Source organism: Pristiophorus japonicus, chromosome 3 (assembly GCF_044704955.1).
Source record: "Pristiophorus japonicus isolate sPriJap1 chromosome 3, sPriJap1.hap1, whole genome shotgun sequence".
NCBI classification, from domain to species: domain Eukaryota; kingdom Metazoa; phylum Chordata; class Chondrichthyes; family Pristiophoridae; genus Pristiophorus; species Pristiophorus japonicus.
The window spans coordinates 327698551-327721054 of NC_091979.1; the positions used below are offsets into that span (position 1 = coordinate 327698551).

General features: G+C 43.3%; 8 non-coding genes across 8 annotated transcripts; all 8 read left to right on the forward strand.

Moving 5' to 3' along the window:
• The first annotated feature begins 281 nt into the window (after positions 1-281).
• On the forward strand, positions 282-351 carry trnav-aac (transfer RNA valine (anticodon AAC)). Its single transcript has one exon. It is a non-coding gene; the product is annotated as a tRNA-Val (tRNA).
• Positions 352-3023: 2672 nt separating this feature from the next.
• Positions 3024-3096, forward strand: trnav-aac (transfer RNA valine (anticodon AAC)). The gene has a single exon. It is a non-coding gene; the product is annotated as a tRNA-Val (tRNA).
• Positions 3097-5770: 2674 nt separating this feature from the next.
• trnav-aac (transfer RNA valine (anticodon AAC)) lies at positions 5771-5843 on the forward strand. The gene has a single exon. It is a non-coding gene; the product is annotated as a tRNA-Val (tRNA).
• Positions 5844-8517: 2674 nt separating this feature from the next.
• On the forward strand, positions 8518-8590 carry trnav-aac (transfer RNA valine (anticodon AAC)). The gene has a single exon. It is a non-coding gene; the product is annotated as a tRNA-Val (tRNA).
• Positions 8591-11154: 2564 nt separating this feature from the next.
• On the forward strand, positions 11155-11227 carry trnav-cac (transfer RNA valine (anticodon CAC)). The gene has a single exon. It is a non-coding gene; the product is annotated as a tRNA-Val (tRNA).
• Positions 11228-13901: 2674 nt separating this feature from the next.
• trnav-cac (transfer RNA valine (anticodon CAC)) lies at positions 13902-13974 on the forward strand. The gene has a single exon. It is a non-coding gene; the product is annotated as a tRNA-Val (tRNA).
• Positions 13975-16650: 2676 nt separating this feature from the next.
• On the forward strand, positions 16651-16723 carry trnav-cac (transfer RNA valine (anticodon CAC)). The gene has a single exon. It is a non-coding gene; the product is annotated as a tRNA-Val (tRNA).
• A 2675-nt stretch (positions 16724-19398) lies between these two features.
• On the forward strand, positions 19399-19471 carry trnav-cac (transfer RNA valine (anticodon CAC)). Its single transcript has one exon. It is a non-coding gene; the product is annotated as a tRNA-Val (tRNA).
• The last annotated feature ends 3033 nt before the right edge of the window (positions 19472-22504 follow it).

Sequence of the window (22504 nt, forward strand, 5' to 3'; positions counted from 1 at the left end):
TTCGGATACTTATCCAACTCCGTTTTGAAAGATAAGATTGAGTCTGACTCCACCGCCCTTTAGAGAAGTGTATTCCAGATTCTAACCACTTGCTGAGGAATGGCCACTCCTGTTCCTATGTATAAAGGCAGAGAAACACGGGATCAATTCCTGCCACACTCACAACCTTGCTAAATATAGCACCGTTATTCGATTCTCGTGACACAAGCTCCAGAAGTGTAGTCCAGCTGTTGAGGTTAAAGCTCTGGTTATGTTCCCAACGATGTTACTGCACCAGCGTTTCCGTAGTGTAGTGGTTATCACGTTCGCCTAACACGCGAAAGGTCCCCGGTTCGAAACCGGGCTGAACATTATGCAAACGTGTTCAATTAATTATAAGATAAAATTAAATCATTCAGATTAGTGGTTCAATGTTAACAGAGTGCAGTGTCTCACGATGCTGTTCCATTTGCTGATTTCTCTCTACAGTTCTGTTCACACTCAAATTCGACACAGTGTCTCTCACTCGCTCCCGATTCCAGCCCTGACGCTGGAGAAACCATATCTCAAAGCTGCACATTCCGTGCATTCAGGTCAGCTGTGAGAGATTATTAAAGGATCCTGCCACGCCACCACGCTTCACAACAGAAAATTAAAGCCACAAACAAACCCATCGACTAATCGCTCTTCCTCAGCTCCAGAGTGAGTGAGGGCGGGACAAGCCCTAACTTCCGCTCCCACACTCTCCAATCAGCCGCTGCCGGCGGAAAGCGGAGAATGCAGCATCAAACAGCGGTTTACCGCCCTTCACTGGGCTGCAAAATGCCACCGTTCCAGACAACGCTCCCCGTGCTCCGAACAGCAGCCTCATAAGATGTTTCATCTCAGCTTCATGAGTTCGAGCCCCAGCTTGCACGAACACTTCTTCACTGGAAACAGCATTAATTATCTGATTGCCACGTTTTGCATCATGAAAGTAATCCTAACCGATAATTATATAATCATAGAGGTTTACAGCATGGAAGGAGTCATTTACGCCCATCGTATCTGCACCGGCCAACAAATGCCCAGTTTTAGGTGTGTTCCCCTGCACCTTATTGCATTTCATGTGCACATCTAAGAACTGGTTAAATGTGGTGAGGGTTTCTGCCTGCACCACACTTTCAGGCAGTGAGTTTGAGACCCCCACAAACATCTGCATGCAGAATGTTCACTTCAAATCCCGTTTAACCCTTACACTAATTACTTTTAAATTATGCAGCCTGGTTGTTGACCACTCCACTATGTGAAATAGACCCTTTTAATCAACAAAATCTAGGCCTCTCCTATTTTTATACACCTCAATGCGGTCGCCCATCAGCCTCCTCTTTCCAAGGAAAACAAACCCATCCTATCCAATCTGTCCTCATAGCAAAGTTGCTCCACTCCCGGCAACATCTACGTAAATCTCCTCTGTACCCTCTCCAGCGTATTCACGTTCTTCCTTCAATGCGGTGACCAGAACTGCACGCAGTACTCCAGCTGTGGCCTAACCAGAATTTTATACAGTTCTAGCACAACCCACTTGCTGTTCTGTTCCTTGCTTCTGCCAATAAATGCAACCATTCCATATGACTTCTTAATCAACTTTTCCAACTGGTCAGCTACCTTCAGGGATCTGTGGACAAGCAATCCCAGTTACCTTTGTTCCTCTACACTTCTCAATGTCATACCAGTTGAAGTGTATTCCCTTTCCTTGTTAGCCCTCCACAAATGCGCGATCTCTCACATCTCTGCATTAAATTCAATTTGCCACTGCTCTACCCCCTTATCAGTTGATTGATATCTTCCTGGAGTCTCCAGCTTTCTTCTTCATTATCAACCACACTGCCTATTTTAATAACACCTGAAAACTTCGTAATCATAACACCTATATTCAAGTTTAGATCATTGATAACTACCATAAAAAGCAATGGATCTGGCACTGAAAACTGTGGAACCCCACTGGAAACATCCTTCCAGTCACAAAAACACCCATCAAACATTACCTTTTGCTTCCTGCCTCTGAGCCAAATTTGGATCCAATTTGCCACTTCGCCCTGAATCACATGGGCTTTTACTTAGAAAATGCATAATCATTAAATGTTATCCTGCCTTCATGGGAAAACATCATTAATTGACTGATGATCTTCATTTTCACAACTAAAGAAATGTTAACTGAAGGAGAATCCTTAATTGAATAACTTATCTGTGCTCTGCACTTTACCTCTGAATCCATAAACCATTTTGGACACTGTGCTTTAGAAGTCTGCTTCAAAATGTTCATTGCTGGTAACATGTATACGAGAGGTTGGAAACAGTGAGATAGACTGCAGTGCAAGGGACTGGTTATTGTGAAACAGCAAAGAAAATATACATTCTGGAAGAATACCATCGAAAAGAAGTGTGGCCCTAACAGCCAAAAAGAAGATGAAGTGCTGAGCCCTTTTCAGCAAAAAATTATTTTTCAAACATTTCTCTGACCGAATCTTCACAAAAGAAAAATGATGCTTTTAAAGTCATTAAACCCGAATTTTCATGCACCGGAATCTTCTGAATCAGATGCCTCTCGTTGTGCCGACTGAATCCATGTCCCTTTCAATATTCTGCTGACATGCACACTATTAAATGTGCCACTAACTTATAGAATCAAAGCATAAGGGAATGGATGCTGCCCGTCGAGCCCATGCCAACTCTCAACAAGTCTCACTCCCCTGTCTTTTACCCACCGCTGTGCAATTTTTTTCATTCGGATACTTATCCAACTCCGTTTTGAAAGATAAGATTGAGTCTGACTCCACCGCCCTTTAGAGAAGTGTATTCCAGATTCTAACCACTTGCTGAGGAATGGCCACTCCTGTTCCTATGTATAAAGGCAGAGAAACACGGGATCAATTCCTGCCACACTCACAACCTTGCTAAATATAGCACCGTCATTCTATTCTCGTGACACAAGCTCCAGAAGTGTCGTCCAGCTGTTGAGGTTAAAGCTCTGGTTATGTTCCCAACAATCTTAATGCCACAGCGTTTCCGTAGTGTAGTGGTTATCACGTTCGCCTAACACGCGAAAAGTCCCCGGTTCGAAACCGGGCGGAAACATTATGCAAACGTGTTCAATTCATGATAAGATAAAATTAAATCATTCATATTAGTTGTTCAATGTTAACAGAGTGCAGTGTCTCACGATGCTGTTCCATTTGCTGATTTCTCTCTACAGTTCTGTTCACACTCAAATTCTACACAGTGTCTCTCACTCCCTCCCGTTTCCAGCCCTGACGCTGGAGAAACCATATCTCAAAGCTGCACATTCCGTGCATTCAGGTCAGCTGTGAGAGATTATTAAAGGATCCTGCCACGCCACCACGCTTCACAACAGAAAATTAAAGCCACAAACAAACCCATCGACTAATCGCTCTTCCTCAGCTCCAGAGTGAGTGAGGGCGGGACAAGCCCTAACTTCCGCTCCCACACTCTCCAATCAGCCGCTGCCGGCGGAAAGCGGAGAATGCAGCATCAAACAGCGGTTTACCGCCCTTCACTGGGCTGCAAAATGCCACCGTTCCAGACAACGCTCCCCGTGCTCCGAACAGCAGCCTCATAAGATGCTTCATCTCAGCTTCCTGAGTTCGAGCCCCAGCTTGCACGAACACTTCTTCACTGGAAACATCATTAATTATCTGATTGCCACGTTTTGCATCATGAAAGTAATCCTAACCGATAATTATATAATCATAGAGGTTTACAGCATGGAATGAGTCATTTACGCCCATCGTATCTGCACCGGCCAACAAATGCCCAGTTTTAGGTGTGTACCCCTGCACCTTAATGCATTTCATGTGCACATCTAAGAACTGGTTAAATGTGGTGAGAGATTCTGCCTGCACCACACTTTCAGGCAGTGAGTTTGAGACCTCCACAAACATCTGCATGCAGAATGTTCACTTCAAATCCCCTTTAAACCTTACACTAATTACTTTTAAATTATGCAGCCTGGTTGTTGACCACTCCACTATGTGAAATAGACCCTTTTAATCAACAATATCTAGGCCTCTCCTATTTTTATACACCTCAATGCGGTCGCCCATCAGCCTCCTCTGTTCCAAGGAAAATAAACCCATCCTATCCAATCTGTCCTCATAGCAAAGTTGCTCCACTCCCGGCAACATCTACGTAAATCTCCTCTGTACCCTCTCCAGCGTATTCACGTTCTTCCTTCAATGCGGTGACCAGAACTGCACGCAGTACTCCAGCTGTGGCCTAACCAGAATTTTATACAGTTCTAGCACAACCCACTTGCTGTTCTGTTCCTTGCTTCTGCCAATAAATGCAACCATTCCATATGACTTCTTAATCAACTTTTCCAACTGGTCAGCTACCTTCAGGGATCTGTGGACAAGCAATCCCAGTTACCTTTGTTCCTCTACACTTCTCAATGTCATACCAGTTGATGTGTATTCCCTTTCCTTGTTAGCCCTCCATAAATGCGAGATCTCTCACTTCTCTGGTTTAAATTCAATTTGCCACTGCTCTACCCCCTTATCAGTTGATTGATATCTTCCTGGAGTCTCCAGCTTTCTTCTTCATTATCAACCACACTGCCTATTTTAATAACACCTGAAAACTTCGTAATCATAACACTTATATTCAAGTTGAGATCATTGATAAATACCATAAAAAGCAATGGATCTGGCACTGAAAACTGTGGAACCCCACTGGAAACATGCTTCCAGTCACAAAAACACCCATCAAACATTACCCTTTGCTTCCTGCCTGTGAGCCAAATTTGGATCCAATTTGCCACTTCGCCCTGAATCACATGGGCTTTTACTTAGAAAATGCATAATCATTAAATGTTATCCTGCCTTCATGGGAAAACATCATTAATTGACTGATGATCTTCATTTGCACAACTAAAGAAATGTTAACTGAAGGAGAGTCCTTAATTGAATAACTTATCTGTGCTCTGCACTTTAGCTCTGAATCCATAAACCATTTTGGACACTGTGCTTTAGAAGTCTGCTTCAAAATGTTCATTGCTGGTAACATGTATATGAGACGTTGGTCACAGTGAGATAGACTGTAGTGCAAGGGACTGGTTATTGTGAAACAGCAAAGAAAATATACATTCTGGAAGAATACCATCGAAAAGAAGTGTGGCCCTAACAGCCAAAAAGAAGATGAAGTGCTGAGCCCTTTTCAGCAAAAAATTATTTTTCAAACATTTCTCTGACCGAATCTTCACAAAAGAAAAATGATGCTTTTAAAGTCATTAAACCCGAATTTTCATGCACCGGAATCTTCTGAATCAGATGCCTCTCGTTGTGCCGACTGAATCCATGTCCCTTTCAATATTCTGCTGACATGCACACTATTAAATGTGCCACTAACTTATAGAATCAATGAATAAGGGAATGGATGCAGCCCGTCGAGCCCATGCCAACTCTCAACAAGTCTCACTCCCCTGTCATTTACCCACAGCTGTGCAATTTTTTTCATTCGGATACTTATCCAACTCCGTTTTGAAAGATAAGATTGAGTCTGACTCCACCGCCCTTTAGAGAAGTGTATTCCAGATTCTAACCACTTGCTGACGAATGGCCACTCCTGTTCCTATGTATAAAGGCAGAGAAACACGGGATCAATTCCTGCCACACTCACAACCTTGCTAAATATAGCACCATTATTCTATTCTCGTGACACAAGCTCCAGAAGTGTAGTCCAGCTGTTGAGGTTAAAGCTCTGGTTATGTTCCCAACAATGTTACTGCCACAGCGTTTCCGTAGTGTAGTGGTTATCACATTCGCCTAACACGCAAAAGGTCCCCGGTTTGAAACCGGGCGGAAACATTTTGCAAACGTGTTCAATTAATGATAAGATAAAATTAAATCATTCACGTTAGTGGTTCAATGTTAACAGAGTGCAGTGTCTCACGATGCTGTTCCATTTGCTGATTTCGCTCTACAGTTCTGTTCACACTCAAATTCTACACAGTGTCTCTCACTCCCTCCCGTTTCCAGCCCTGACGCTGGAGAAACCATATCTCAAAGCTGCACATTCCGTACATTCGGGTCAGCTGTGAGAGATTATGAAAGCATCCTGCCACGCCACCACGCTTCACAACAGAAAATTAAAGCCACAAACAAACCCATCGACTAATCGCTCTTCCCCAGCTCCAGCGTGAGTGAGGGCGGGACAAGCCCTAACTTCCGCTCCCACACTCTCCAATCAGCCGCTGCCGGCGGAAAGCGGAGAATGCAGCATCAAACAGCGGTTTACCGCTCTTCACTGGGCTGCAAAATGCCAGCGTTCGAGAGAACGCTCCCCGTACACCGAACAGCAGCCTCATAAGATGCTTCATCTCAGCTTCCTGAGTTCGAGCCCCAGCTTGCACGAACACTTCTTCACTGGAAACACCATTAATTATCTGATTGCCACGTTTTGCATCATGAAAGTAATCCTAACCGATAATTATATAATCATAGAGGTTTACAGCATGGAAGGAGTCATTTAAGCCTATCGTATCTGCACCGGCCAACAAATGCCCAGTTTTAGGTGTGTACCCCTGCACCTTATTGCATTTCATGTGCACATCTCAGAACTGGTTAAATGTGGTGAGGGTTTCTGCCTGCACCACACTTTCAGGCAGTGAGTTTGAGACCCCCACAAACATCTGCATGCAGAATGTTCACTTCAAATCCCCTTTGACCCTTACACTAATTACTTTTAAATTATGCAGCCTGGTTGTTGACCACTCCACTATGTGAAATAGACCCTTTTAATCAACAATATCTAGGCCCCTCCTATTTTTATACACCTCAATGCGGTCGCCCATCAGCCTCCTCTGTTCCAAGGAAAACAAACCCATCCTATCCAATCTGTCCTCATAGCAAAGTTGCTCCACTCCCGGCAACATCTACGTAAATCTCCTCTGTACCCTCTCCAGCGTATTCACGTTCTTCCTTCAATGCGGTGACCAGAACTGCACGCAGTACTCCAGCTGTGGCCTAACCAGAATTTTATACAGTTCTAGCACAACCCACTTGCTGCTCTGTTCCTTGCTTCTGCCAATAAATGCAATCATTCCATATGACTTCTTAATCAACTTTCCAAACTGGTCAGCTACTTTCAGGGATCTGTGGACAAGCAATCCCAGTTACCTTTGTTCCTCTACACTTCTCAATGTCATACCAGTTGATGTGTATTCCCTTTCCTTGTTAGCCCTCCACAAATGCGCGATCTCTCACATCTCTGGATTAAATTCAATTTGCCACTGCTCTACCCCCTTATCAGTTGATTGATATCTTCCTGGAGTCTCCAGCTTTCTTCTTCATTATCAACCACACTGCCTATTTTAATAACACCTGAAAACTTCGTAATCATAATACTTATATTCAAGTTTAGATCATTGATAAATACCATAAAAAGCAATGGATCTGGCACTGAAAACTGTGGAACCACACTGGAAACATCCTTCCAGTCACAAAAACACCCATCAAACATTACCCTTTGCTTCCTGCCTCTGAGCCAAATTTGGATCCAATTTGCCACTTCGCCCTGAATCACATGGGCTTTTACTTAGAAAATGCATAATCATTAAATGTTATACTGCCTTCATGGGAAAACATCATTAATTGACTGATGATCTTCATTTGCACAACTAAAGAAATGTTAACTGAAGGAGAATCCTTAATTGAATAACTTATCTGTGCTCTGCACTTTACCTCTGAATCCATAAACCATTTTGGACACTGTGCTTTAGAAGTCTGCTTCAAAATGTTCATTGCTGGTAACATGTACATGAGACGTTGGAAACAGTGAGATAGACTGCAGTGCAAGGGACTGGTTATTGTGAAACAGCAAAGAAAATATACATTCTGGAAGAATACCATCGAAAAGAAGTGTGGCCCTAACAGCCAAAAAGAAAATGAAGTGCTGAGCCCCTTTAAGCAAAAAATTCTTTTTCAAACATTTCTCTGACCGAATCTTCACAAAAGAAAAATGATGCTTTTAAAGTCATTAAACCCGAATTTTCGTGCACCCGAATCTTCTGAATCAGATGCCTCTCGTTGTGCCGACTGAATCCATGTCCCTTTCAATATTCTGCTGACATGCACACTATTAAATGTGCCACTAACGTATAGAATCAAAGAATAAGGGAATGGATGCAGCCCGTCGAGCCCATGCCAACTCTCAACAAATCTCACGCCCCTGTCAGTTACACACAGCTGTGCAATTTTTTTCATTCGGATACTTATCCAACTCCGTTTTGAAAGATAAGATTGAGTCTGACTCCACCGCCCTTTAGAGAAGTGTATTCCAGATTCTAACCACTTGCTGAGGAATGGCCACTCCTGTTCCTATGTATAAAGGCAGAGAAACACGGGATCAATTCCTGCCACACTCACAACCTTGCTAAATGTAGCACCGTTATTCGATTCTCGTGACACAAGCTCCAGAAGTGTAGTCCAGCTGTTGAGGTTAAAGCTCTGGTTATGTTCCCAACAATGTTAATGCAACAGCGTTTCCATAGTGTAGTGGTTATCACGTTCGCCTAACACGCGAAAGGTCCCCGGTTCGAAACTGGGCGGAAACATTATGCAAACGTGTTCAATTAATGATTAGATAAAATTAAATCATTCATATTAGTGGTTCAATATTAACAGAGTGCAGTGTCTCACGATGCTGTTCCATTTGCTGATTTCTCTCGACAGTTCTGTTCACACTCAAATTCTACACAGTGTCTCTCACTCCCTCCCGTTTCCAGCCCTGACGCTGGAGAAACCATATCTCAAAGCTGCACATTCCGTGCATTCAGGTCAGCTGTGAGAGATTATTAAAGGATGCTGCCACGCCACCACGCTTCACAACAGAAAATTAAAGCCACAAACAAACCCAGCGACTAATCGCTCTTCCCCAGCTCCAGAGTGAGTGAGGGCGGGACAAGCCCTAACTTCCGCTCCCACACTCTCCAATCAGCCGCTGCCGGCGGAAAGCGGAGAATGCAGCATCAAACAGCGGTTTACCGCCCTTCACTGGGCTGCAAAATGCCACCGTTCCAGACAACGCTCCCCGTACACCGAACAGCAGCCTCATAAGATGCTTCATCTCAGCTTCCTGAGTTCGAGCCCCAGCTTGCACGAACACTTCTTCACTGGAAACACCATTAATTATCTGATTGCCACGTTTTGCATTATGAAAGTAATCCTAACCGATAATTATATAATCATAGAGGTTTACAGCATGGAAGGAGTCATTTAAGCCCATCGTATCTGCACCGGCCAACAAATGCCAAGTTTTAGGTGAGCACCCCTGCACCTTATTGCATTTCATGTGCACATCTAAGAACTTGTTAAATGTGGTGAGGGTTTCTGTCTGCTTCAAAATGTTCATTGCTGGTAACATGTACATGGGACTTTGGAAACAGTGAGATAGACTGTAGTGCAAGGGACTGTTTATTGTGAAACAGCAAAGAAAATATACATTCTGGAAGAATACCATCGAAAAGAAGTGTGAGCCTAACAGCCAAAAAGAAGATGAAGTGCTGAGTCCTTTTCAGCAAAAAATTCTTTTCCCAAACATTTCTCTGACCGAATCTTCACAAAACAAAAATGATGCTTTTAAAGTCATTAAACCGGAATTTTCGTGCACCCGTATCTTCTGAATCAGATGCCTCTCGTTGTGCCGACTGAATCCATGTCCCTTTCAATATTCTGCTGACATGCACACTTCTTAACCAACTTTTCCAACTCGCCAGCTCCCTTCAGGGATCTGTGGACAAGCAATCCCAGTTGCCTTTGTTCCTCTACACTTCTCAATGTCATACCAGTTGATGTGTATTCCCTTTCCTTGTTAGCCCTCCACAAATGAGCGATCTCTCACATCTCTGGATTAAATTCCATTTGCCACTGATCTACCCCCTTATCAGTTGATTGATATCTTCCTGGAGTCTCCAGCTTTCTTCTTCATTATCAACCACACTGCCTATTTTAATAACACCTGAAAACTTCGTAATCATAACACCGATAATCAAGTTTCGATCATTGATAAATACCATAAAAAGCAATGGATCTGGCACTAAAAACTGTGGAACCCCACTAGAAACATCCTTCCAGTCACAAAAACACCCATCAAACATTACCGTTTGCTTCCTGCCTCTGAGCCAAATTTGGATCCAATTTGCCACTGTGCCCTGAATCACATGGGCTTTTACTTAGAAAATGCATAATCATTAATTGTTATCCTGCCTTCATGGGAAAACATCATTAACTGACTGATGATCTTCATTTGCACAACTAAAGAAATGTTAACTGAAGGAGAGTCCTTAATTGAATAACTTATCTGTGCTCTGCACTTTACCTCTGAATCCATAAACCATTTTGGACACTGTGCTTTAGAAGTCTGCTTCAAAATGTTCCTTGCTGGTAACATGTACATGGGACGTTGGAAACAGTGAGATAGACTGTAGTGCAAGGGACTGGTTATTGTGAAACAGCAAAGAAAATATACATTCTGGAAGAATACCATCGAAAAGAAGTGTGGCCCTAACAGCCAAAAAGAAGATGAAGTGCTGAGCCCTTTTCAGCAAAAGAATCTTTGCCCAAACATTTCTCTGACCGAATCTTCACAAAACAAAAATGATGCTTTTAAAGTCATTAAACCCGAATTTTCGTGCACCCGAATTTTCTGAATCAGATGCCTCTCGTTGTGCCTACTGAATCCATGTCCCTTTCAATATTCTGCTGACATGCACACTATTAAATATGCCACTAACTTATAGAATCAAAGAATAAGGGAATGTTTGCAGCCCGTCGAGCCCATGCCAACTCTCAACAAGTCTCACTCCCCTGTCATTTACCCACAGCTGTGCAATTTTTTTTCATTCGGATACTTATCCAACTCCGTTTTGAAAGATAAGATTGAGTCTGACTCCACCGCCCTTTAGAGCAGTGTATTCCAGATTCTAACCACTTGCTGAGGAATGGCCACTCCTGTTCCGATGTATAAAAACAGAGAAACACAGGATCAATTCCTGCCACACTCACAACCTTGCTAAATATAGCACCGTCATTCTATTCTCGTGACACAAGCTGCAGAAGTGTAGTCCAGTTGTTGAGGTTGAAGCTCTGGTTATGTTCCCAACAATGTTATTGCCGCAGCGTTTCCGTAGTGTAGTGGTTATCACGTTCGCCTCACAAGCGAAAGGTCCCCGGTTCGAAACCGGGTGGAAACATTATGCAAACGTGTTCAATTAATGATTGGATAAAATTAAATCATTCATATTAGTGTTTCAATATTAACAGAGTGCAGTGTCTCACGATGCTGGTCCATTTGCTGATTTCTCTCTGCAGTTCTGTTCACACTCAAATTCTACACAGTGTCTCTCACTCCCTCCCGTTTCCAGCCCTGACGCTGGAGAAACCATATCTCAAAGCTGCACATTCCGTGCATTCAGGTCAGCTGTGAGAGATTATTAAAGGATCCTGCCACGCCACCACGCTTCACAACAGAAAATTGAAGCCACAAACAAACCCATCGACGAATCGCTCTTCCCCAGCTCCAGAGTGAGTGAGGGCGGGACAAGCCCTAACTTCCGGTCCCATACTCTCCAATCAGCCGCTGCCGGCGGAAAGCGGAGAATGCAGCATCAAACAGCGGTTTGCCGCCCTTCACTGGGCTGCAAAATGCCACCGTTCGAGACAACGCTCCCCGTACACCAAACAGCAGCCTCATAAGATGCTTCATTTCAGCTTCCTGATTTCGAGCCCCAGCTTGCACGAACACTTCTTCACTGGAAACACCATTAATTATCTGATTGCCACGTTTTGCATCATGAAAGTAATCCTAACCGATAATTATATAATCATAGAGGTTTACAGCATGGAAGGAGTCATTTAAGCCCATCGTATCTGCACCGGCCAACAAATGCCCAGTTTTAGGTGTGTACCCCTGCACCTTATTGCATTTCATGTGCACATCGAAGAACTTGTTAAATGTGGTGAGGGTTTCTGCCTGCACCACACTTTCAGGCAGTGAGTTTGAGACCCCCACAAACATCTGCATGCAGAATGTTCACTTCAAATCCCCTTTAACCCTGACACTAATTACTTTTAAATTATGCAGCCTGGTTGTTGACCACTCCACTATGTGAAATAGACCCTTTTAATCAACAATATCTAGGCCCCTCCTATTTTTATACACCTCAATGCTGTCGCCCATCAGCCTCCTCTGTTCCAAGGAAAACAAACCCATCCTATCCAATCTGTCCTCATAGCATAGTTGCTCCACTCCCGGCAACATCTACGTAAATCTCCTCTGTACCCTCTCCAGCGTATTCACGTTCTTCCATCAATGCGGTGAACAGAACTGCACGCAGTACTCCAGCTGTGGCTTAACCAGAATTTTATACAGTTCTAGCATAACCCACTTGCTGTTCTGTTCCTTGCTTCTGCCAATAAATGCAACCATTCCATATGACTTCTTAACCAAATTTTCCAACTCGCCAGCTACCTTCAGGGATCTGTGGACAAGCAATCCCAGTTGCCTTTGTTCCTCTACACTTCTCAATGTCATACCAGTTGATGTGTATTCTCTTTCCTTGTTAGCCCACCACAAATGCGCGATCTCTCACATCTCTGGATTAAATTCCATTTGCCACTGCTCTACCCCCTTATCAGTTGATTGATATCTTCCTGGAGTCTCCAGCTTTCTTCTTCATTATCAACCACACTGCCTATTTTAATAACACCTGAAAACCTCGTAATCACAACACCGATATTCAAGTTTAGATCATTGATAAATACCATAAAAAGCAATGGATCTGGCACTGAAAACTGTGGAACCCCACTAGAAACATCCTTCCAGTCACAAAAACACCCATCAAACATTACCGTTTGCTTCCTGCCTCTGAGCCAAATTTGATCCAATTTGCCACTGCGCCCTGAATCACATGGGCTTTTACTTAGAAAATGCATAATCATTAAATGTTATCCTGCCTTCATGGGAAAACATCATTAATTGACTGATGATCTTCATTTGCACAACTAAAGAAATGTTAACTGAAGGAGAGTCCTTAATTGAATAACTTATCTGTGCTCTGCACTTTACCTCTGAATCCATAAACCATTTTGGACACTGTGCTTTAGAAGTCTGCTTCAAAATGTTCCTTGCTGGTAACATGTACATGGGACGTTGGAAACAGTGAGATAGACTGTAGTGCAAGGGACTGGTTATTGTGAAACAGCAAAGAAAATATACATTCTGGAAGAATACCATCGAAAAGAAGCGTGGCCCTAACAGCCAAAAAGAAGATGAAGTGCTGAGCCCTTTTCAGCAAAAAAATCTTTGCCCAAACATTTCTCTGACCGAATCTTCACAAAACAAAAATGATGCTTTTAAAGTCATTAAACCCGAATTTTCGTGCACCCGAATTTTCTGAATCAGATGCCTCTCGTTGTGCCGACTGAATCCATGTCCCTTTCAATATTCTGCTGACATGCACACTATTAAATATGCCACTAACTTACAGAATCAAAGAATAAGGGAATGTTTGCAGCCCGTCGAGCACATGCCAACTCTCAACAAGTCTCACTCCCCTGTCATTTACCCACAGCTGTGCAATTTTTTTCATTCGGATACTTATCCAACTCCGTTTTGAAAGATAAGATTGAGTTTGACTCCACCGCCCTTTAGAGCATTGTATTCCAGATTCTAACCACTTGCTGAGGAATGGCCACTCCTGTTCCGATGTATAAAAACAGAGAAACACAGGATCAATTCCTGCCACACTCACAACCTTGCTAAATATAGCACCGTCATTCTATTCTCGTGACACAAGCTGCAGAAGTGTAGTCCAGTTGTTGAGGTTGAAGCTCTGGTTATGTTCCCAACAATCTTGCTGCCGCAGCGTTTCCGTAGTGTAGTGGTTATCACGTTCGCCTCACACGCGAAAGGTACCCGGTTTGAAACCGGGTGGAAACATTATGCAAACGTGTTCAATTAATGATTAGATAAAATTAAATCATTCATATTAGTGGTTCAATATTAACAGAGTGCAGTGTCTCACGATGCTGTTCCATTTGATGATTTCTCTCTGCAGTTCTGTTCACACTCAAATTCTACACAGTGTCTCTCACTCCCTCCCGTTTCCAGCCCTGACGCTGGAGAAACCATATCTCAAAGCTGCACATTCCGTGCATTCAGGTCAGCTGTGAGAGATTATTAAAGGATCCTGCCACGCCACCACGCTTCACAACAGAAAATTAAAGCCACAAACAAACTCATCGACGAATCGCTCTTCCCCAGCTCCAGAGTGAGTGAGGGCGGGACAAACCCTAACTTCCGCTCCCACACTCTCCAATCAGCCGCTGCCGGCGGAAAGCGGAGAATGCAGCATCAAACAGCGGTTTACCGCCCTTCACTGATCTGCAAAATGCCACTGTTCGAGACAACGTTCCCCGCACACCGAACAGCAGCCTCATAAAATGCTTCATCTCAGCTTCCTGAGTTCGAGCCCCAGCTTGCACGAACACTTCTTCAATGGAAACACCATTAATTATCTGATTGCCACGTTTTGCATCATGAAAGTAATCCTAACCGATATTTATATAATCATAGAGGTTTACAGCATGGAAGGAGTCATTTAAGCCCATCGTATCTGCACCGGACAACAAATGCCCAGTTTTAGGTGTGTCCCCCTGCACCTTATTGCATTTCATGTGCACATCTCAGAACTTGTTAAATGTGGTGAGGGTTTCTGCCTGCACCACACTTTCAGGCCGTGAGTTTGAGACCCCCACAAACATCTGCATGCAGAATGTTCACTTCAAATCCCCTTTAACCCTTGCACTAATTTCTTTTAAATTATGCAGCCTGGTTGTTGACCACTCCACTATGTGAAATAGACCCTTTTAATCAACAATATCTAGGCCCCTCCTTTTTATTTACACCTTAATGCTGTCGCCCATCAGCCTCCTCTGTTCCAAGGAAAACAAACCCATCCTATCCAATCTGTCCTCAGAGCAAAGTTGCTCCACTCCCGGCAACATCTACGTAAATCTCCTCTGTACCCTCTCCAGCGTATTCACGTCCTTCCTTCAATGCGGTGACTAGAACTGCACGCAGTACTCCAGCTGTGGCCTAACCAGAATTGTATACAGTTCTAGCAAAACCCACTTGCTGTTCTGTTCCTTGCTTCTGCCAATAAATGCAACCATTCCATATGACTTCTTAACCAACTTTTCCAACTGACCAGCTACCTTCAGGGATCTGTGGACAAGCAATCCCAGTTACCTTTGTTCCTCTACACTTCTCAATTTCATACCAGTTGATGTGTATTCCCTTTCCTTGTTAGCCCTCCACAAATGCGCGATCTCTCACATCTCTGGATTAAATTCCATTTGCCACTGCTCTACCCCCTGATCAGTTGATTGATATCTTCCTGGAGTCTCCAGCTTTCTTCTTCATTATCAATCACACTGCCTATTTTAATAACACCTGAAAACTTCGTAATCATAACACTTATATTCAAGTTTAATTCATTGATAAATAGCATAAAAAGCAATGGATCTGGCACTGAAAACTGTGGAACCCCACTGGAAACATCCTTCCAGTCACAAAAACACCCATCAACCATTACCCTTTGCTTCCTGCCTCTGAGCCAAATTTGGATCCAATTTGCCACTTCGCCCTGAATCACATGGGCTTTTACTTAGAAAATGCATAATCATTAAATGTTATCCTGCCTTCATGGGAAAACATCATTTATTGACTGATGATCTTCATTTGCACAACTAAAGAAATGTTAACTGAAGGAGAGTCCTTAATTGAATAACTTAGCTGTGCTCTGCACTTTACCTCTGAATCCATAAACCATTTTGGACACTGTGCTTTAGAAGTCTGCTTCAAAATGTTCATTGCTGGTAACATGTACATGAGACGTTGGAAACAGTGAGATAGACTGTAGTGCAAGGGACTGCTTATTGTGAAACAGCAAAGAAAATATGCATTCTGGAAAAATAACATCGAAAAGAAGTGTGGCCCTAACAGCCAAAAAGAAGATGAAGTGCTGAGCCCTTCTCAGGAAAAACTTCTTTTCCCAAACATTTCTCTGACCGAATCTTCACAAAACAAAAATTATGCTTTTAAAGTCATTAAACCCGAATTTTCGTGCACCCGAATCTTCTGAATCAGATGCCTCTCGTTGTGCCGACTGAATCCATGTCCCTTTCAATATTCTGCTGACATGCACACTATTAAATGTGCCACTAACTTATAGAATCAAAGAATAAGGGAATGGTTGCAGCCCGTCGAGCCCATGCCATCTCTCAACAAGTCTCACTCCCCTGTCATTTACCCACAGCTGTGCAACTTTTTTTCATTCGGATACTGATCCAACTCCGTTTTGAAAGATAAGATTGAGTCTGACATTCCCGCCCTTTAGAGCAGTGTATTCCAGATTCTAACCACTTGCTGAGGAATGGCCACTCCTGTTCCTATGTATAAAGGCAGAAAAACACGGGATCAATTCCTGCCTCACTCACAACCTTGCTAAATATAGCACCGTCATTCTATTCTCGTGACACAAGCTCCAGAAGCGTAGTCCAGCTGTTGAGGTTAAAACTCTGGTTATATTCCCAACAATGTTACTGGCACAGCGTTTCCGTAGTGTAGTGGTTATCACGTTCGCCCCACTCGCGAAAGATCCCCGGTTCGAAACTGGGCGGAAACATTATGCAAACGTGTTCAATTAATGATTAGATAAAATTAAATCATTCATATTTGTGGTTCAATAATAACAGAGTGCAGTGTCTCACGATGCTGGTCCATTTTCTGATTTCTCTCTGCAGTTCTGTTCACACTCAAATTCTACACAGTGTCTCTCACTCCCTCCCGTTTCCAGCCCTGACGCTGGAGAAACAATATCTCAAAGCTGCACATTCCGTGCATTCAGGTCAGCTGTGAGAGATTATTAAAGGATCCTGCCACGCCACCACGCTTCACAACAGAAAATTAAAGCCACAAACAAACCCATCGAATAATCGCTCTTCCCCAGCTCCAGAGTGAGTGAGGGCGGGACAAGCCCTAACTTCCGCTCCCACACTCTCCAATCAGCCGCTGCCGGCGGAAAGCGGAGAATGCAGCATCAAACAGCGGTTTACCGCCCTTCACTGGGCTGCAAAATGCCACCGTTCGAGACAACGCTCCCCGTACACCAAACAGCAGCCTCATAAGATGCTTCATCTCAGCTTCCTGAGTTCGAGCCCCAGCTTGCACGAACACTTCTTCACTGGAAACACCATTAATTATCTGATTGCCACGTTTTGCATCATGAAAGTAATCCTAACCGATAATTATATAATCATAGAGGTTTACAGCATGGAAGGAGTCATTTAAGCCCATCGTATCTGCACCGGCCAACAAATGTCCAGTTTTAGATGTGTCCCCCTGCACCTTATTGCATTTCATGTGCACATCTCAGAACTAGTTAAATGTGGTGAGGGTTTCTGCCTGCACCACACTTTCAGGCAGTGAGTTTGAGACCCCCACAAACATCTGCATGCAGAATGTTCACTTCAAATCCCCTTTAACCCTTACACTAATTACTTTTAAATTATGCAGCCTGGTTGTTGACCACTCCACTATGTGAAATAGACCCTGTTAATCAACAATATCTAGGCCCCTCCTTTTTATATACACCTTAATGCTGTCGCCCATCAGCCTCCTCTGTTCCAAGGAAAACAAACCCATCCTATCCAATCTGTCCTCATAGCAAAGTTGCTCTACTCCCGGCAACATCTACGTAAATCTCCTCTGTATCCTCTCCAGCGTATTCACGTCCTTCCTTCAATGCGGTGACTAGAACTGCACGCAGTACTCCAGCTGTGGCCTAACCAGAATTTTATACAGTTCTAGCAAAACCCACTTGCTGTTCTGTCCCTTGCTTCTGCCAATAAATGCAACCATTCCATATGACTTCTTAACCAACTTTTCCAACTGACCAGCTACCTTCAGGGATCTGTGGACAAGCAATCCCAGTTACCTTTGTTCCTCTACACTTCTCAATGTCATACCAGTTGATGTGTATTCCCTTTCCTTGTTAGCCCTCCACAAATGCGCGATTTCTCACATCTCTGGATTAAATTCCATTTGCCACTGCTCTACTTCCTTATCAGTTGATTGATTTCTTCCTGGAGTCTCCAGCTTTCTTCTTCATTATCAATCACACTGCCTATTTTAATAACACGTGAAAACTTCGTAATCATAACACCTATATTCAAGTTTAGTTCATTGATAAATACCATAAAAAGCAATGGATCTGGCACTGAAAACTGTGGAACCCCACTGGAAACATCCTTCCAGTCACAAAAACACCCATCAAACATTACCCTTTGCTTCCTGCCTCTGAGCCAAATTTGGATCCAATTTGCCACTTCGCCCTCAATCACATGGGCTTTTACTTAGAAAATGCATAATCATTAAATGTTATCCTGCCTTCATGGGAAAATATCATTAATTGACTGATGATCTTCATTTGCACAACTAAAGAAAAGTTAACTGAAGGAGAGTCCTCAATTGAATAACTTAGCTGTGCTCTGCACTTTACCTCTGAATCCATAAACCATTTTGGACACTGTGCTTTAGAAGTCTGCTTCAAAATGTTCATTGCTGGAAACATGTACATGAGACGTTGGAAACAGTGAGATAGACTGTAGTGCAAGGGACTGGTTATTGTGAAACAGCAAAGAAAATATACATTCTGGAAGAATACCATCGAAAAGCAGTGTGGCCCGAACAGCCAAAAAGAAGATGAAGTGCTGAGCCCTTTTCAGCAAAAAATTATTTTCCCAAACATTTCTCCGACCGAATCTTCACAAAACAAAAATTATGCTTTTAAAGTCATTAAACCCGAATTTTCGTGCACCCGAATCTTCTGAATCAGATGCCTCTCGTTGTGCCGACTGAATCCATGTTCCTTTCAATATTCTGCTGACATGCACACTATTAACTGTGCCACTAACTTATAGAATCAAAGAATAAGGGAATGGTTGCAGCCCGTCGAGCCCATGCCAACTCTCAACAAGTCTCACTCCCCTGTCATTTACCCACAGCTGTGCAATTTTTTTCATTCGGATACTTATCCAGCTCCGTTTTGAAAGATAACATTGAGTCTGACTCCACCGCCCTTTAGAGCAGTGTATTCCAGATTCTAACCACTTGCTGAGGAATGGCCACTCCTGTTCCTATGTATAAAGGCAGAGAAACACGGGATCAATTCCTGCCTCACTCACAACCTTGCTAAATATAGCACCGTCATTCTATTCTCGTGACACAAGCTCCAGAAGCGGAGTGCAGCTGTTGAGGTTAAAGCTCTGGTTATGTTCCCAACAATGTTACTGGCACAGCGTTTCCGTAGTGTAGTGGTTATCACGTTCGCCTCACACGCGAAAGATCCCTGGTTCGAAACCGGGCGGAAACATTATGCAAACGTGTTCAATTAATGATTAGATAAAATTAAATCATTCATATTATTGGTTCAATATTAACAGAGTGCAGTGTCTCACGATGCTGGTCCATTTTCTGATTTCTCTCTACAGTTCTGTTCACACTCAAATTCTACACAGTGTCTCTCACTCCCTCCCGTTTCCAGCCCTGACGCTGGAGAAACAATATCTCAAAGCTGCACATTCCGTGCATTCAGGTCAGCTGTGAGAGATTATTAAAGGATCCTGCCACGCCACCACGCTTCACAACAGAAAATTAAAGCCACAAACAAACCCATCGAATAATCGCTCTTCCCCAGCTCCAGAGTGAGTGAGGGCGGGACAAGCCCAAACTTCCGCTCCCACACTCTCCAATCAGCCGCTGCCGGCGGAAAGCGGAGAATGCAGCATCAAACAGCGGTTTACCGCCCTTCACTGGGCTGCAAAATGCCACCGTTCGAGACAACGCTCACCGTACACCGAACAGCAGCCTCATAAGATGCTTCATCTCAGCTTCCTGACTTCGAGCCCCAGCTTGCACGAACACTTCTTCACTGGAAACACCATTAATTATCTGATTGCCACGTTTTGCATCATGAAAGTAATCCTTACCGATAATTATATAATCATAGAGGTTTACAGCATGGAAGGAGTCATTTAAGCCCATCGTATCTGCACCGGCCAACAAATGTCCAGTTTTAGGTGTGTCCCCCTGCACCTTATTGCATTTCATGTGCACATCTCAGAACTTGTTAAATGTGGTGAGGGTTTCTGCCTGCACCACACTTTCAGGCCGTGAGTTTGAGACCCCCACAAACATCTGCATGCAGAATGTTCACTTCAAATCCCCTTTAACCCTTACACTAATTTCTTTTAAATTATGCAGCCTGGTTGTTGACCACTCCACTATGTGAAATAGACCCTTTTAATCAACAATATCTAGGCCCCTCCTTTTTATTTACACCTTAATGCTGTCGCCCATCAGCCTCCTCTGTTCCAAGGAAAACAAACCCATCCTATCCAATCTGTCCTCAGAGCAAAGTTGCTCCACTCCCGGCAACATCTACGTAACTCTCCTCTGTACCCTCTCCAGCGTATTCACGTCCTTCCTTCAATGCGGTGACTAGAACTGCACGCAGTACTCCAGCTGTGGCCTAACCAGAATTGTATACAGTTCTAGCAAAACCCACTTGCTGTTCTGTTCCTTGCTTCTGCCAATAAATGCAACCATTCCATATGACTTCTTAACCAACTTTTCCAACTGACCAGCTACCTTCAGGGATCTGTGGACAAGCAATCCCAGTTACCTTTGTTCCTCTACACTTCTCAATTTCATACCAGTTGATGTGTATTCCCTTTCCTTGTTAGCCCTCCACAAATGCGCGATCTCTCACATCACTGGATTAAATTCCATTTGCCACTGCTCTACCCCCTGATCAGTTGATTGATATCTTCCTGGAGTCTCCAGCTTTCTTCTTCATTATCAATCACACTGCCTATTTTAATAACACCTGAAAACTTCGTAATCATAACACCTATATTCAAGTTTAGTTCATTGATAAATAGCATAAAAAGCAATGGATCTGGCACTGAAAACTGTGGAACCCCACTGGAAACATCCTTCCAGTCACAAAAACACCCATCAAACATTACCCTTTGCTTCCTGCCTCTGAGCCAAATTTGGATCCAATTTGCCACTTCGCCGTGAATCACATGGGCTTTTACTTTGAAAATGCATAATCATTAAATGTTATCCTGCCTTCATGGGAAAACATAATTTATTGACTGATGATCTTCATTTGCACAACTAAAGAAATGTTCACTGAAGGAGAGTCCTTAATTGAATAACTTAGCTGTGCTCTGCACTTTACCTCTGAATCCATAAACCATTTTGGACACTGTGCTTTAGAAGTCTGCTTCAAAATGTTCCTTGCTGGTAACATGTACATGAGACGTTGGAAACAGTGAGATAGACTGTAGTGCAAGGGACTGCTTATTGTGAAACAGCAAAGAAAATATGCATTCTGGAAAAATACCATCGAAAAGAAGTGTGGCCCTAACAGCCAAAAAGAAGATGAAGTGCTGAGCCCTTCTCAGGAAAAACTTCTTTTCCCAAACATTTCTCTGACCGAATCTTCACAAAACAAAAATTATGCTTTTAAAGTCATTAAACCCGAATTTTCGTGCACCCGAATCTTCTGAATCAGATGCCTCTCGTTGTGCCGACTGAATCCATGTCCCTTTCAATATTCTGCTGACATGCACACTATTAAATGTGCCACTAACTTATAGAATCAAAGAATAATGGAATGGTTGCAGCCCGTCGAGCCCATGCCAACTCTCAACAAGTCTCACTCCCCTGTCATTTACCCACAGCTGTGCAACTTTTTTTCATTCGGCTACTGATCCAACTCCGTTTTGAAAGATAAGATTGAATCTGACTCCACCGCCCTTTAGAGCAGTGTAATCCAGATTCTAACCACTTGCTGAGGAATGGCCACTCCTGTTCCGATGTATAAATGCAGAGCAACACGTGATCAATTCCTGCCACACTCACAACCTTGCTAAATACAGCACCGTCATTCTATTCTCGTGACACAAGCTCCAGAAGTGTAGTCCAGCTGTTGAGGTTAAAGCTCTGGTTATGTTCCCAACAGTGTTACTTCCACAGCGTTTCCGTAGTGTAATGGTTTTCACGTTCGCCAAACACGCGAAATGTCCCCGGTTCGAAACCGGGCGAAAACATTATGCAAACGTGTTCAATTAATGATTAGAAAAAATTAAATAATTCATATTAGTGGTTCAATATTAACAGAGTGCAGTGTCTCACGATGCTGTTCCGTTTGCTGATTTCTCTCTGCAGTTCTGTTCACACTCAAATTCTACACAGTGTCTCTCACTCACTCCCGTTTCCAGCCCTGACGCTGGAGAAACCATATCTCAAAGCTGCACATTCCGTGCATTCAGGTCAGCTGTGAGAGATTATTAAAGGATCCTGTCACGCCGCCACGCTTCACAACAGAAAATTA